This window comes from Monomorium pharaonis, chromosome 3 (genome assembly GCF_013373865.1).
Source record: "Monomorium pharaonis isolate MP-MQ-018 chromosome 3, ASM1337386v2, whole genome shotgun sequence".
NCBI lineage: Eukaryota > Metazoa > Arthropoda > Insecta > Hymenoptera > Formicidae > Monomorium > Monomorium pharaonis.
In genome coordinates this window covers 21,919,986-21,934,046 of record NC_050469.1, presented here as the reverse complement: position 1 = coordinate 21,934,046, position 14,061 = coordinate 21,919,986, and the positions used below count along the sequence as shown (strand labels likewise).

The 14,061-nt window shown below is 37.3% G+C and overlaps 1 protein-coding gene across 2 annotated transcripts in view; it reads right to left on the bottom strand.

The window, feature by feature from the left end:
• Positions 1-14,061, bottom strand: part of LOC105837927 (glycine-rich protein) — a 65,453-nt gene that overhangs the window by 31,487 nt on the left and 19,905 nt on the right. The window contains exon 3 of one of the 2 annotated variants that reach the window (XM_028189250.2): positions 7,216-7,385. The exons of the other annotated variant lie outside the window; for it this stretch is intronic. The gene's annotated coding sequence lies outside the window, so the exon portion shown is untranslated. The remainder of the gene's footprint in view (positions 1-7,215; positions 7,386-14,061) is intronic. 2 annotated transcript variants of the gene reach the window in all.

The following is a 14,061-nucleotide window of genomic DNA, read 5'->3' as shown; positions in this document are numbered from 1 at the left end:
CGGCAGCGAGTTGGCCGGTCTGCCGATTTTGCTTCCAAACTAAATATAAACTAAACAAGTTAAATTATAACATTTTACACATTTCTTCGCATAACTTTAGAGAGGCACTGAAAACCTTGAGATCAAGATATAATCGATTATTCTCTTAAAATATACAAATATATAATCTCTCTTTCTCGTATATAAAAACCAATGAGATCTAAGCTAGCCAAGAGAAGAGGTTTTCCCACAGAGTATTTAAACAATAAGAATTGAAGTAATTACCGTGTTGGAGTAAGTTCCATTAGATTTCATTAGATAGCTGTTACAATTAATAAATTTATGACAGCCGTCAGATTTAACGCTATAAAATCGCCGTTGCGAGACGCGCCATCACCCTAATCTCGTCGCTAACTTATAGCTTTACGGGCGTTTAGCAAATGACAGTGTGATACAATATAGCGCGTTGCCCGACTTGTTGGGCGTATAGTATTTTAGGTTGTTGGATCGCGCGCGTCGACGACGGAAGAGGCTCCGAGGCCGATGGGGGAAAAGCAGCAGGCGCGTATCACCTTTATACCGCTACTACTCGCGAGTTATTTATTTTTATGGGGTTTCCCGGCCCTCCCGCCTTACCCCCAGCGCCGTGGTCTTCCAGAACTTGAGAAGCGGACGAGGAGAGCACAACGAGTTCGGATAGTCGAACGCCGAGGGAGCCGAGGGAGGGTGACGGCGCGGCGTTACGGCCTTCTCTCGTCTCCTGCTCCTGCCGCGGAGATATACCCACCGCGCCAGGGAGAGAAACCCCGTGCCCGCTTAATGGCGTTACGGGGTTGCCATGGTAACGGGGAACCCCATGGAACTGACGCCACCGCCGCGCCCAGCGGAAAGCCCATTTATTCTGGAAAAACATTATAAGAACGCGCGCGCGGCACGAGCCGCGCACCAAGGTCGTTGGCTCGCCGGCGCGGCACTTGCATCCCCGTGTCCATGTAAGCACGGGGCTTACCCACAGTTGCGCACGGTGAGAGTGCAATTGGAGTGTCCGTGCGCGTTTCTCGAAGAGAGAGACGACTGCGGGAAGATAGCCCTCCGCCCGAGATAGATACAGATTGCCCGGCGCGTGAGAGCGATGAGAAAAACAGCACGTGAAGTCAGAAATCACGAGTTTCCGCCCCGCGCTGGAGCTCTTCTTGCGAAAGTCGTAGTAGCGGTGGGGATCGATTCGGTTTATTATCTCGCGTCAGGCGAGAGGCTGACATACGCTTCCACCCTCCCGCTTCTTTGATTAGCTTTGGCGACTCCTCCCCTTCCGGAAATTTAAAAAGAATGGCAGAAGAAAGCTTTCATTAAAATAACGCAGAGCGTTGTCAAATTGTGAGCTATTTTTCAAAATTAATTTTTAGTTTTGCTTTTAACATGTAATTATAAAATAGACATTATAAATTAATGTTGAAATTATTGACATTACGATGATTGCATTCGAATGAAATAAAGTGATTAATAAAGAAAGGCAATCAGCGTGTTTACATAAAATTTAGTCGTTTAAAAGGAGGTTGTAATTTTCAAACAAGAGCAACGATTTATTGCCTTATTTCGATATTATTATTATATCACGTGAATTAATACACTGATTAGCATTTTTCCATTGACGTGATCCTGAAAGCTGTATGCAGAGTATCCCATCGTTCAACCCGGTTTTAATCCAATTTATCATCGTACATCAACCAAAAATAGCTTACACATATATTATACAATTTTATTGAACGAAAGAGCGAGCGAGGGAAAGAGAATGCATATGAGGTCTTCTACATATAGTGCGTCAAAGCGTACGAGACGCATTAATGAAAACAACATAGAATTGCATCGCGTAAATACCGACCGCTTCTGTAAACACATACGTCGCGGTATGATACAGTGTATCACGGTGATGATATTACCATCACAAACTGATGAATTGGTAGACATATTAAACGTATTAATAAATCCGCTTACACGCCGCGTTGCGAAATAATAATCCACTGAATAATTCGCGAAATATGCCACCGCACTCGTATATGGCTGTATATGTTTGCTGGCACATAAGGCTATTTTAGAATTGTCCGATGGTAGTTTTAATCACAGATTTCACGATTGATTAACAATTTTAAAAAACAAAGAATAATACTCATAAAATAAACCGTTGAATTGTAAGTAAAAGCCCTTTGCTAAATGTGTCTGAGATTTAATTAAGAATTTTTTTCACTTAAATTATACATTGATAAAGTTAAAGTGTAATCGCCAAAATATTTTAATTAAATATTCGAATCTAAAAGCTATTGTACGCGAACATAATAATCAAAACGTAATAAAAGTTCTTAATTCCAAAGCAATCCTAAAAATCAAAGAATCCCTTTTAATTCTGTACTAAACGATGTATAATAAATTGATACAGATAAATTCTTACATGTAAAAAAATTTCATTTCTCGCTTTTGTCCATTTAAATTCTCGAGCTCGTGCAATCTTGGTGAACGGCGGAATAGTTCGAGTACGCCGTTAGTGATTGTGGCCAGCCGTAAAAATCCTTTGTGGATAACTCGCGCGTCAAAACATCGGACAATTAACCCTCGGGGGAATTTAAAAGCGGGCGCAAGGAGCGCTGTCTCGTGCGAGGGGGGCAGAGAGGGAAACAATGGGCACTTCCCGCTCATATGTCCTGAAATGGGGGAGGGGGAGGAAGGAAGGGGAAGTCGTGGGCTCTTGCGCGACCGCAAGGGAATTACTAAGGCTTACATGAAAATTCTATTATCGTCTTAACGTCGTGCCCCATGAACCTCGACGAAAACGAACCCATGGTTATTCGTATCAATCCTCGTTTCGACGCCGCGGTGCGTCCCGATGGATGCGCCGGATGCACTTCACCCGTCGAGCTGCGCGCGACATGCTTTTATTCAGTTTGCAGCTGGCAGATCTTGACGCGTATCACTATCAGCGTCGATATCAGTTATGGATATACAAACTCGTGGTTTTCCCTGTGCTATCTGTACGGGCATTTATCAGAAAGGGGGGGCCAGAGATAGTGTGTGGTATCTGGTTTACTTTTTCCTAACCAGAAAACGTCAAATGTATTCGGTCGTGCAAGTTAATAGATCGTTCTACATTCTGTACCGAGCTTCGCAAATAGACTTGAACTTTATCAATATTGTACTAGGAGGTTACTATTCTAAATAGGGAGGGACTCATTGTTCCGTTCGGAACAGCAATTCCGCTCTGACGTTGAAAGCTTGGTTAACGCTAACCGACATCGATGTCAACAATTTTGAGATGTTTAATATGATAAGTTACGACAGATTTTATATATAAACAAATTTTTTTTTTAATTTTATCTAACCAAATATTATTTTCAAAATATAATATTTGACAAGTATTCGTAAAATTATATCATTGTGTAAAATAAAAGTAAAATAAAATCAAATATTATAGAGTTTGAAGATAAATTGGAGTGGAATGGGGTAAAATGCATTCGTCGGAAGCAATTAGGTTTTACGTGATGAACTAAAATCGTAGAAAATTCAATATTCGATCCACTTAACGAGTCGTGCCGCAGAACACGTGAGAAACGAAGACAGGCAAATCCAATGTCCATTATCCAAAACGACCCCGGTTAAGCGGTCTTAACGTTATGTTTAACATCATTGACGCGTGTGACGCGCGATCCGATAATGCGAGGCGCGAAACGCCGGGCGATTGCTCGTGCAGCTCGCGAAATTGGCGTCACGCAATAAATTGATGACCCGACGTTGTTCGTCATGTTGCCGGCAACGCCGATATATACGCGGCGCCATGTATCCGCCGGGCTTTATAAGGGGATGGCTGCGGCACGGAGGGAGGGCGAATGCGGCCGGGACGTACGCGAGCTCGCCGCAGCCAATTACCGTTCCCTCATTAATCCGATTAATCATGAATTACACAAAAAGTCCGTTATCGCCTTAAAACGCGTGTCGCCGACTCCATAATGAAATCACACACACGTCAGGGACGCGTATACCACCAAGTTCAACATGTCATCGATCGCTCCTCGCGCGATATATTCTCCACGGCTCATTAACCGTCAGAGTGATGTTCTCTCCGGAAGAGAAACGAGCGGGAGGACCCTTAACCCTGAATATGAACAACGTTACGAAATTGGAGCTTTAAGCAACGCGGGGGAGGAAAATATCACACCTCGGATGAAATCCGCTCGAATTCGAGAGGGAAGATAATTTCGCGAATAAAAGCATTACTCGCTACTTATTGTACTAATTTTGATTAAAATGAGCCTTACATTTATATAATTTTCAGCAAGTCAAATACTTTCGAAACGAAGATAAGGAAATATTAAAGAGAATCTGCTAGAATATTGAATAAGTTCTTATTCAGATTAGTGTTCAATGAAAAAGACCATTAGAATTATTTTACAGCATTCGAATTTCTTACATCTAAGAATCACATCAATATTTCTGTCATAATAAAAAATTATAAAAAATTAATCGGCGCACAAAATTAGCAAATAACCTAATTGTCGCTATTCTCATTGACGATTAATACATATCTCTTCATTTGTAAATGATTAATTGAACGTTGAAGCGTTAAGCGACGATCATTTTCGTATTGGAACGGAGAACCCGAGTCTGCGTCCCTGACCTGGTCGGGGGATGTCGCCACGTCATCGTATTTTCCGACAATTACCCTGTATACGCAGAGACAAATACGCAAGCTCGCTCTTTCTCGTTCTGCACGCGTGTATCTCTCTCTCTCTCTCTCTCTCTCTCTCTCTCTCTCTCTCTCTCTCGCCCTCGCTGCTCTCAAATTGAACGTGACGATCAGTGCCCAGGGCTAGCAAGTGTAGCGAACGATCGGCGGTGGCCGGTCGGCGTGGGCGGCTCGCCGCAACCAATTACCGCTCTCTCATTAACCCTGTAATAATCGCCGCGCCGTCTGCATCTCGCTTGCACTCCCTTGCTTTAAATGCACACCTCGTGCACGACACGTGGGTGTATAATCGTATGAAAAAGGGCGGGCACCGCACCGGCGTGCTCGGAAACGAAATAATCAACGGCGGGCCCGACGGTGGGCGCCAGGATCGGATCTCACGCGAGACGTGGTTGTTCGGGATCCCGATTGCGGCCATCGATGTTTTGCGCGGACTATTTATAGTCGGCAAAAGTTTCGAAAATACGTGATGCACGTTTGTAGAATCAAACTGCGGACTGAATATTCGAAGAATAATCGATGACGTGTACTTAAAATACATTTATATTTATATTAAAATAATGGTCATTACAAAACCGGTCACAAAGTCTGGCTTTAGACGATCAATTTTTAATAAATTTTCAATAGTTATATAATCTCCTTCACCAATTTTTTCGCTTACATTTATATTAACGACGCTAAGTAAAATTAGGACCGATAAAATTACGGCGCGCAGTTCACGCGAGCTAAAGATTGTCAAAATTTACATAAAATTATTATTAGGCACTGAGATACGCTGCAGAGGCGATCTCATTTTCCTTTTACATTTATTAGTCTATCATTAGGCGACAGGATAGAGACTGAGATAAATTTCTCAAGGATAACACGCGTTTCATTGTCATACAAATTAGATGAGGTGACCCATTTGAGTCTTTCTACTTCAAGCTCTGACAACGAGATGTACGTACACGTAGCGCCGAGTCTGGCTGGCGCGACATATGCGTACCTATATGTATATGCGCAATGTCTGTACAATAATCGCCCCACGAAAGCTAGGGATTCTGAGGAGTACAAGTCCAAGTTTCGACAATTATGGACACGAGAAAATGCATCTTAGGCCAATCCCAGGGTTTTCGCCGTCATGAATAAACATGAAGCCGTTTAATTTGCTGGATGTTGCCAGCCAATATCAGTCAGTCCTAACCGCATTAACCAAATTGCCTTTCTCTATCTGTATCATGGATAAGCACTACAATTGAGGAACAAGATTAATAACAATTAACTGTATTCACATAAACGAAATTGTCGAAAATTTGCATTTAGAGACCTCTCAAGTATCTTCGGCATCGAAACATGAATGTTACGCCGCTTTCAATTTACTTGTGCAGAACGTGTAGAAAACATATTTTTTATTTACACTTGCAATGTTTTAAGGATAAAACTACGGCGAGTCGTTCGAGATCACTCGGGATATTCAAGATAGACTGATATTAATTAAGAAAATTAAGCTACTTATTGTAAGGTTCGCCTTCCTCTTCTCGTGTCTCGCCGTTCTCCTTCTGCTTCCTTCTCAATTCGCGCACAAAGCAAACCTGACCCTTGCGCACCCCTCTGCATTGGTGTGAGACCTTCTTAATGAGCGCGTGGCTAATTGGTCGAAACTTTATTAACGCCAGAAGCATCGAAATCGGCAGCGATGTCGAAGTTCGCGAATGAGGAACGGCGACGCGATTTTACGCGAGTACTCGAGTGTTCATTAAATACGACGGCTGTTCCTGTAGTGCGACCCTCGGGAACGATACTCTCGTATCGGAAAAATCGATTGGGTCGTTCGTGTCGCGATGCGATTGCAACCACGGTGACGTTTCTCTATTTATAAATCTTACGAACAATTTCGCGAAAGATGGAGAGAAAAAGAGAGTTTTTTCTACAATCTTATTTTAAACAAGATTATTTATGTTTTTTTTCGTTTTTAATTAACAAGAAAAAAAATGGGTTAAACTAAGTTCAGTAATGTTAATATAGAATAATTCATCATTATATATTTGCGATTTTACACACGATATTTTGCCATAAAAAATTTCATAAAAACGAATATTAAAATCTATATTAATTAACCGTGTCAGATTTCAAAGATAGATTTTTATTTATAATTTTATATATAATAAAAAATAATATATATTACATATATTATATACATACACATTCATAAATTAATAATTGATTATCACTATATAAAAAATTATTCTGTTCCACGCGTATTGGATTTCGTTTATCTTTATTCGTTTGTTTTAAATAACTATTTCCAATAAAATAACTAATTTTTAATAAAATACAATGATATGATTTCCAACAAAATCGTTTTCATAGATATAAAAATTTTTATAAAATTTTATAAATAAAACTCTAATTATTATAAAAGGAATCCAAAGAATTATAAATCTTAAATGTGTCGTGTGACAATCGTAGGATTAATTCCGTCCAAGTAACAAATAATAACTAAATAATAAGTTTCATTTACTTACAGTTACTCCGTCGTCATTCCGCCTTTTCTTTTTTTATTCTTCCTCTTCCTCTTTCTCCTCCTTTCTCCATTGCACTCACACACTTACGATTAATTACGAATACACGCTAATTACAGGCAATGATCGGGTGAATACCTCACGCTGACACTCGTGACGCGCACTTTATGATACTATAACAGAAGAAAACCACAAGAAAAATAAAACCGCACACGAAGCTATAATTTGCTCAAGATAAATATCTTATAATGCTTCGAAAATTATAAATGAATCTCGGGAAGTAGAAAGTTTTAATAAATCATCGTAAATACAAACGATGAATTTATATTACACAGCAAATATTAAAATGCAGAGTTAATTATGATTTATATATTTACGCGTCGCGAGACCGCTCAACTCGGATTCAGTCAGATATTCCGTTCAGTCAATAAATTAAGTTAATAACTAATTAGAATTTTATGTTGAACCGTCCGTAAATCTACAAAATCGTCAAAATTCAATATTGCAATCTACTCCGAATATCAAAGGAATAATTATTGCTTGTAATATCGTAAAGCAATATAATTCACAGATTTCCATTTGTAGTTTCAATTTTTATTTTAATTAAACAAATCGTGCGAAATATCAATTTCGACAAGTTATCGATGTGATATGTCACAAGTCATTTATTGTAAGCATTAATTAATAATATGGATTAACAATCATTAATTATTCGCGAATTATTAGCGAATATTCGCGTTAATATCGAATATCTACTTGTCGCGAGCGTATCTCGACAGAAAATGTAATACATGAAGTATCTCGCGCCTCGATTCGTTAGCTCGAATCTCATCGCGCGAACGATACCGAGCATGGCAAATGTATATACGCCATAACGTGCCACTGTAAAAATAAATATGAAGACCGTATATCAATCCAGTCTCGCTTTTATAAAATATTGTATACTGTGCGTACAACGTATTACGAAATAACAGTATATAATGGTTGGTCATTGTGTACGTCATATATACAAAACAAGTATCGCGTGTCGCATGTCAATCGATTTTTCTCTTCTACATAATATGAAATAAATATTTAATTTATTATAAAACAGATATATATATTCTTTTTCAAATATTCTTTGTACTTTTTATGTTTGAGATTATTCATTAATAAACGACTGTTTATTAAAATTTTCTATAACAATAATTCTTCGAGTTAACGATTTATGTGTTGCCTCTTGTTTTTAGTTAAAAACTAATAATAAGTAATATACAAATTTACACTTCAATGGGGAAAAGATTCAAAAGACGATGAAATACGCGATGCGATATGAAAATATAAAACTATATTAATTCCATATTTTAATATCCGTGCATTACATACAAACTTGCATTTGTATACACTGTAATTCATTAGAATCCTCTGCTTTTCGAATTTACTCTGTAGTTTTAATTTTCGAAATATCGTAAGAGTCCAAGCATGATAAAAAAAGAAAGAGACCACTCGTGAAAAAAATAGCAAAAAATTATTTATATTTCCTTTCACTCTTTTTCTCAAAAAATATATCTTGTGGAATTCTACCTTGAATAATCAGCCAATACTCGAGTTATTAGCGTGGGAGTTGATTAGTCGGTTGTCGACAATCTAATATTCGATACGGAACGATAGCGTTTAAGCGTTTCCGATTATTCGCAATCGCGTTTCGAAAGGTAACAACAACGACGAGAATTAGCCCGCGCTGTTACCTGCTCGCACGAGTCTTGCCGTGTAAATGGCAAAACGGCGCACGGCATTGCATACAATAATGCACGCTTCGCAACAAACAATAAGATTAAGGCCACGTAACTTCATTGTTATAATATTTGATTTTATGAAAAATATCTATAAAATACTTGGAAGTTCTTCTACATATTGCTTCTAATTTAATAATGTATAATTATATTATAATATAGACCTATAATATGAACGGCAAATTTTAATTACAATTTGCAAATAAATATAATGCACAAAGTTTAAAAAAACTGAAAAAAGTTTTGTTGCTTTAATTAAATAGAAATCTGTTAGATTCAACCAATCAAACGTTCTAGTTATAAAATTTCGAATCTTATAATGACCAGAAATTCTACTTGGTTCATCATATGTTTCGTAGATATAATCAAATCATATTTCTCACTTTAATGTATTAGTTGATTGCAATAATGCACGTAATGTTTATAAATAAGAATAAAAACGTGATTTCGTATTCTACAAGATTGTAATCGGTGGAGGAGTAAATCAATATTGTTAATTTATTTCACCAGAATTGTATAATATAAACAGATTTTTATGAAATATGCAAACGATCCGTCTACGATGTCTGAGTCGACAGAAATCTCGGAGTTTTCTTCGTTTTTTTAGCGTATTTTTTCTTTTCATACTAGCGTAAATCTCTTTATTGCAACTGTTCTTGCGACTCTCTCTCTGACTGGTAAAATATTGCGTTTCACGTTATAAGATTTCGCTTATAAGAAAATGCGAACGCGTTTTATCGTAAAAAGAAATAAAGTCGCGTTAACTGAGATAATTTCAATTCGGCAGTAAAAGTTTTAAAATTATACAATTTTTCTAAAAATATTAATTAATAAGCAACAGAATTTCATAAAGTCTTTTTTTTCTTATTAAAAGAATCTACTTAAAAGTTTTAGTTAAGTTAAATAAATTAAAAGAATTAATTATCTATATTATATTATGTTTAATCAAATTTTGTCTAAAAATAAATTAGTTTTAAATTGGATAAAATAAATATTTTAACCTGGAATTAATATAAGAAGAGATTCATGTCGTTGTAAATATCAGTGTCCCAAACAAAATGAGTTATATATCTATACATATGTCGTATCTTTAATTGATTTTTGAGAGTATATAGTACATCTTTACTTCCTCTTATTTGCTTTTGTGTCAAATTAATATCGCGAGAGACGAATGGAAAATAGGACGCGCTTATTCACGCTCGAAGAAATGAGAATAATATAAACTTATTTCGCGCGACTTATGTCGTGTCATCCGGCTAAGATATTAACGAAAAGAAATGGAAATTCACGGTACAAATCGACGATAAAAATGCCAAAGATTCCGCTTGATTATTTCGTTCCTATTTCACAGTAGCTCACTTCGTTTCATTTCGACTTTTCCGACGACTTTTGCGCCTCTCGGTCGGATATTGAAATTTTCGTCATACACGTCGAGACATAAGGGCCGCTCGCATGCACAGCTGCGTGATAAAGGACACGCTGCTTATTGCGGAACGGAAAGTCATACACTATACGTGGAGATCGTTGTTTTCCCTTTATGGGGTGCGTGCAACTGCGAATGGAATATACATGAGCGGATCCGCGGCTAAGGCATGCGAGGGGGTACTCAACAGCTAGCGTTAGCACATCCAGCACGTGAGCACCAGAAACCTTTCCAAAGAGGATGCGCCCCGAGAGACCGTAGAAGTGTATCCCCTTTACCGAACATCTCAGGACGACCCTTAATTTCGTACTTACCATTGGCGCGACAGACTTTTGTCAGTTCTCGGTCCCGTGGGAACCTCCCTCGCGAAAAAAAACTACTTCCGGGAATATGCCGACTCCCTTTCGGGTTTCACGTTCGGAGTAACTTAAATTAAAAATTTTTCATGAAAATAGCTCACGTAATTGAATACGAGAAAATATTGTCTACTTCTACTTAAAGATTGACTTGAATTATGATCTCTTGATTGTTTTTTAATTTGAAATATTATGTCTCCACACATCAGAGACATAATTTTAACATTTTTTTTTGTAAAAATTATTTATATGTCTCATCTGCAACGTTTCTTTAAAGATATACTGGGAAATATCTCACGCTTTGTTACGTCGCAGGCGTATGTTTATGGTCGTTGCAAAAAGAAAAACATCCTGACACTCGTTGCGCTGCAAATCTATTTGTACACATTCCACTCGTTACCACAGCGTTCTGACGTTACCTTTATTATGCATCATGCAAGTTGAAATTTATCGCCAGCGCCAGGACGAGGGAAGTACGGGGTGACGAAGGCGATGTGAAATTTTTGGACCCGCCGGCAGGAAAGTTTATAGAAACGTCGTTAAGCAGTTAACTCCGACACGGTCGATGGCGTCATTCGTTTTGTTACAGCCGATGGTGTTGGAGAGTCACGTAAGTGTTTTCTGTGAAATGTTTAGGTTCGAAAAGGCGAAGCCGGTCACGTTCTCGATATCGGAGGCGTCGCCGTACTCAGTACACATACGAACCCTCCTTTCAACAGAGAATTAATAGGTCAACGAACTGACCGAGGAAGTCTGACAAGAGGGATCGCTGTGTTCCTCGACCTATCTTCATACTTTGAATTATAAATTTCAAATTTACATTAGTAATAATATTCACTTAAATGTGATTGTTGTAATAAAAATGAGTATTCTTAATATAGTTATATTAATAGAAAAGAATATTTCTATTTCTATTAACTATTTCTATTTCTATAATTTTTTTTCTATTAGGTAAATAGTGTTTGTGGTATACTTACATATAAAAAGAGATAAAACAATAATTAATATAAAAAATTAAAATGTATAAGAGTAGTGTCCATTTTTTTTCTGAGAATATTCTATGTAATTATATCGTTTTTCCTACAATATTCGTCATATGCTTAGATATGCAAGCGTGTTTTCATTCTTTCTATCAATTTTCGCAAATTCACTTTGTTTTCATCTTGCCAACTGCTTGATACTATGTTAATATAATCTAGTAACTTAATAATACTAATACATAAATGAGATTTCAAGTGATCATCTTGAAGCTGTCAATCTGTTCTGGAAATTATCTGTATGGCACTTAGAAAATGATGAAGAACAGATAAATAATTGTACTCATAAAATGAATTAGCTATTGTAATCGACTGTACCGATGAATGTTTATTAAAAATTTAGGTACTTATTTACGGAACAATTAAACGCAATCAGAATCGCAATAAAATTTTGAATAAATCTTGATTATTTGAAGCACTTAAATAAACGTTGAGATTTTTGTTATTGTTATTAAAAATTTTAGCATTGTAACAATAAATAATAAGAAAATAAATAAACTACAGAAATGTATTATATGTTTAATAAAAATGGAATGTTATAATCACAACTTTCATATGTGTATAGTCAAGTACAAAATATTAACATTTGTAAAAGTAGATTTAATACACGTTTAAATAAATCTTCCAAAGTAAATATCTCTCTTTTCTATATTAGTCCGCGATATTTTCGTCTTAATCGATAGTTCCTACAATTTTGCTTTCTACAAATACCTTCAAATTTCTCGATAAATTGTGTGCCAAATTTGAACTCACATATCTAAATTCAAACTATAATTTTAGAGATACATTGACTTAGCAAATATTTAAAACGTGCTTATAATGATGTTAACGCGTTATTGCGTTGTTCTTTGTTATAAGTAAAATCGAAATATAAAGACGCAAATAATGCGTTAGCATCATTATGAGCGTATTTTGAATATGAGCTTATATATTTTTTTAAATCTCAGTCTATCTTAAAGTACAACAGCAACTTTTCGATCCGAGAATACAATTTTCTTATGTTCGACTGACAAACGTAGCGTTCGATACTCGAATTCTCAAATACAGAGAACTACTTGGTTCATATTGACAACAAAGTCTGTCACGGATAATGAACTGCATTTCCAAATTACTTGTGGCATAAGTTCGTAGGCATCCATATTAATGTCTACTTACTTGTCTGTACTATATCTTCATCGCGGAGAAGGATCACCGCACGAATTCATCATGCGAGCGCATCTTCAAATAATCAACATATTTTGCAAATGATAAATACGCTTGACAGTAGATTGCATCTCGCTATGATTAATCGTTTCTCTTCAACGCGACCCTTTGCATTTATGAATCGCGACGGTGCAAAGATGTAGGGAGACTGGGCGATCCCTCCTGGACGATCTCCTTTATCAATATTCGCGCGAACTACCGTTGCGTAAGTCACAGTACGTCGGTATTAATATTCGTTTACCGTCATCCCTCCATTTTCTCTCTGCGTCTCCTAATGATGCTTTTTTCGCTCTCTTCCATTTTTCTGAGTACAAAGCACTCCCGGTAAATTATGTGCCCATTAATAATAAATAAGAAACACGCGGAACTAATGATTGCTTTTAAATTCTTGTTTATTAAAAATTTTGTTTGATTTAGTTCAATTATAAAATTCCCTGTTTCCTCCTTTCCACTCTGCTCTCAAATGCTCTGTGACCTGGAAATATCTACGTTATTCTGAATGTATCGTACTCGTGGGCGCCTGCCGTATAAAATACAACGTGGTTGCTTGATACGCTGCATGATACTTCAATGTAATACTACTACTACGCGCCTCTCATAGGCAAAGTTCGACCCCGAAGCCGCAGATTGATGCGCCGAATTATATTTGTCGCGTCGCGCAGCTGCTGTCTAAATTATACGCTACATTTAGCCTCCGTTCCATCCCGTGAACGTCCCACGGTCCCCGTCGCGACTGTCCTCCCTCGCTTTATCGGCTTTGATGTACTCTCAGGATCATGGCAGTCGATGAATTTTATTCCACCTTTGCGGCTGTCGAGGACAGAAATCTTCCTGCGCGATCAATGCCGGATTACTATTAAGCTCTTTTTAACGAGGACTAAAACTTGTCATTATTAGCGTGTGTATCTTCGATCGGTCGATACAGCAACCGAAAGCGACCATAATCACTGAAAAAGACTGGAGTGATTGAAATATAATGTATATGGTACGTTTGTAATTTGTGATTATAATATTTCGCATACAATTTTAATAAAGATTGATGGAAAGAAAAACGTTTA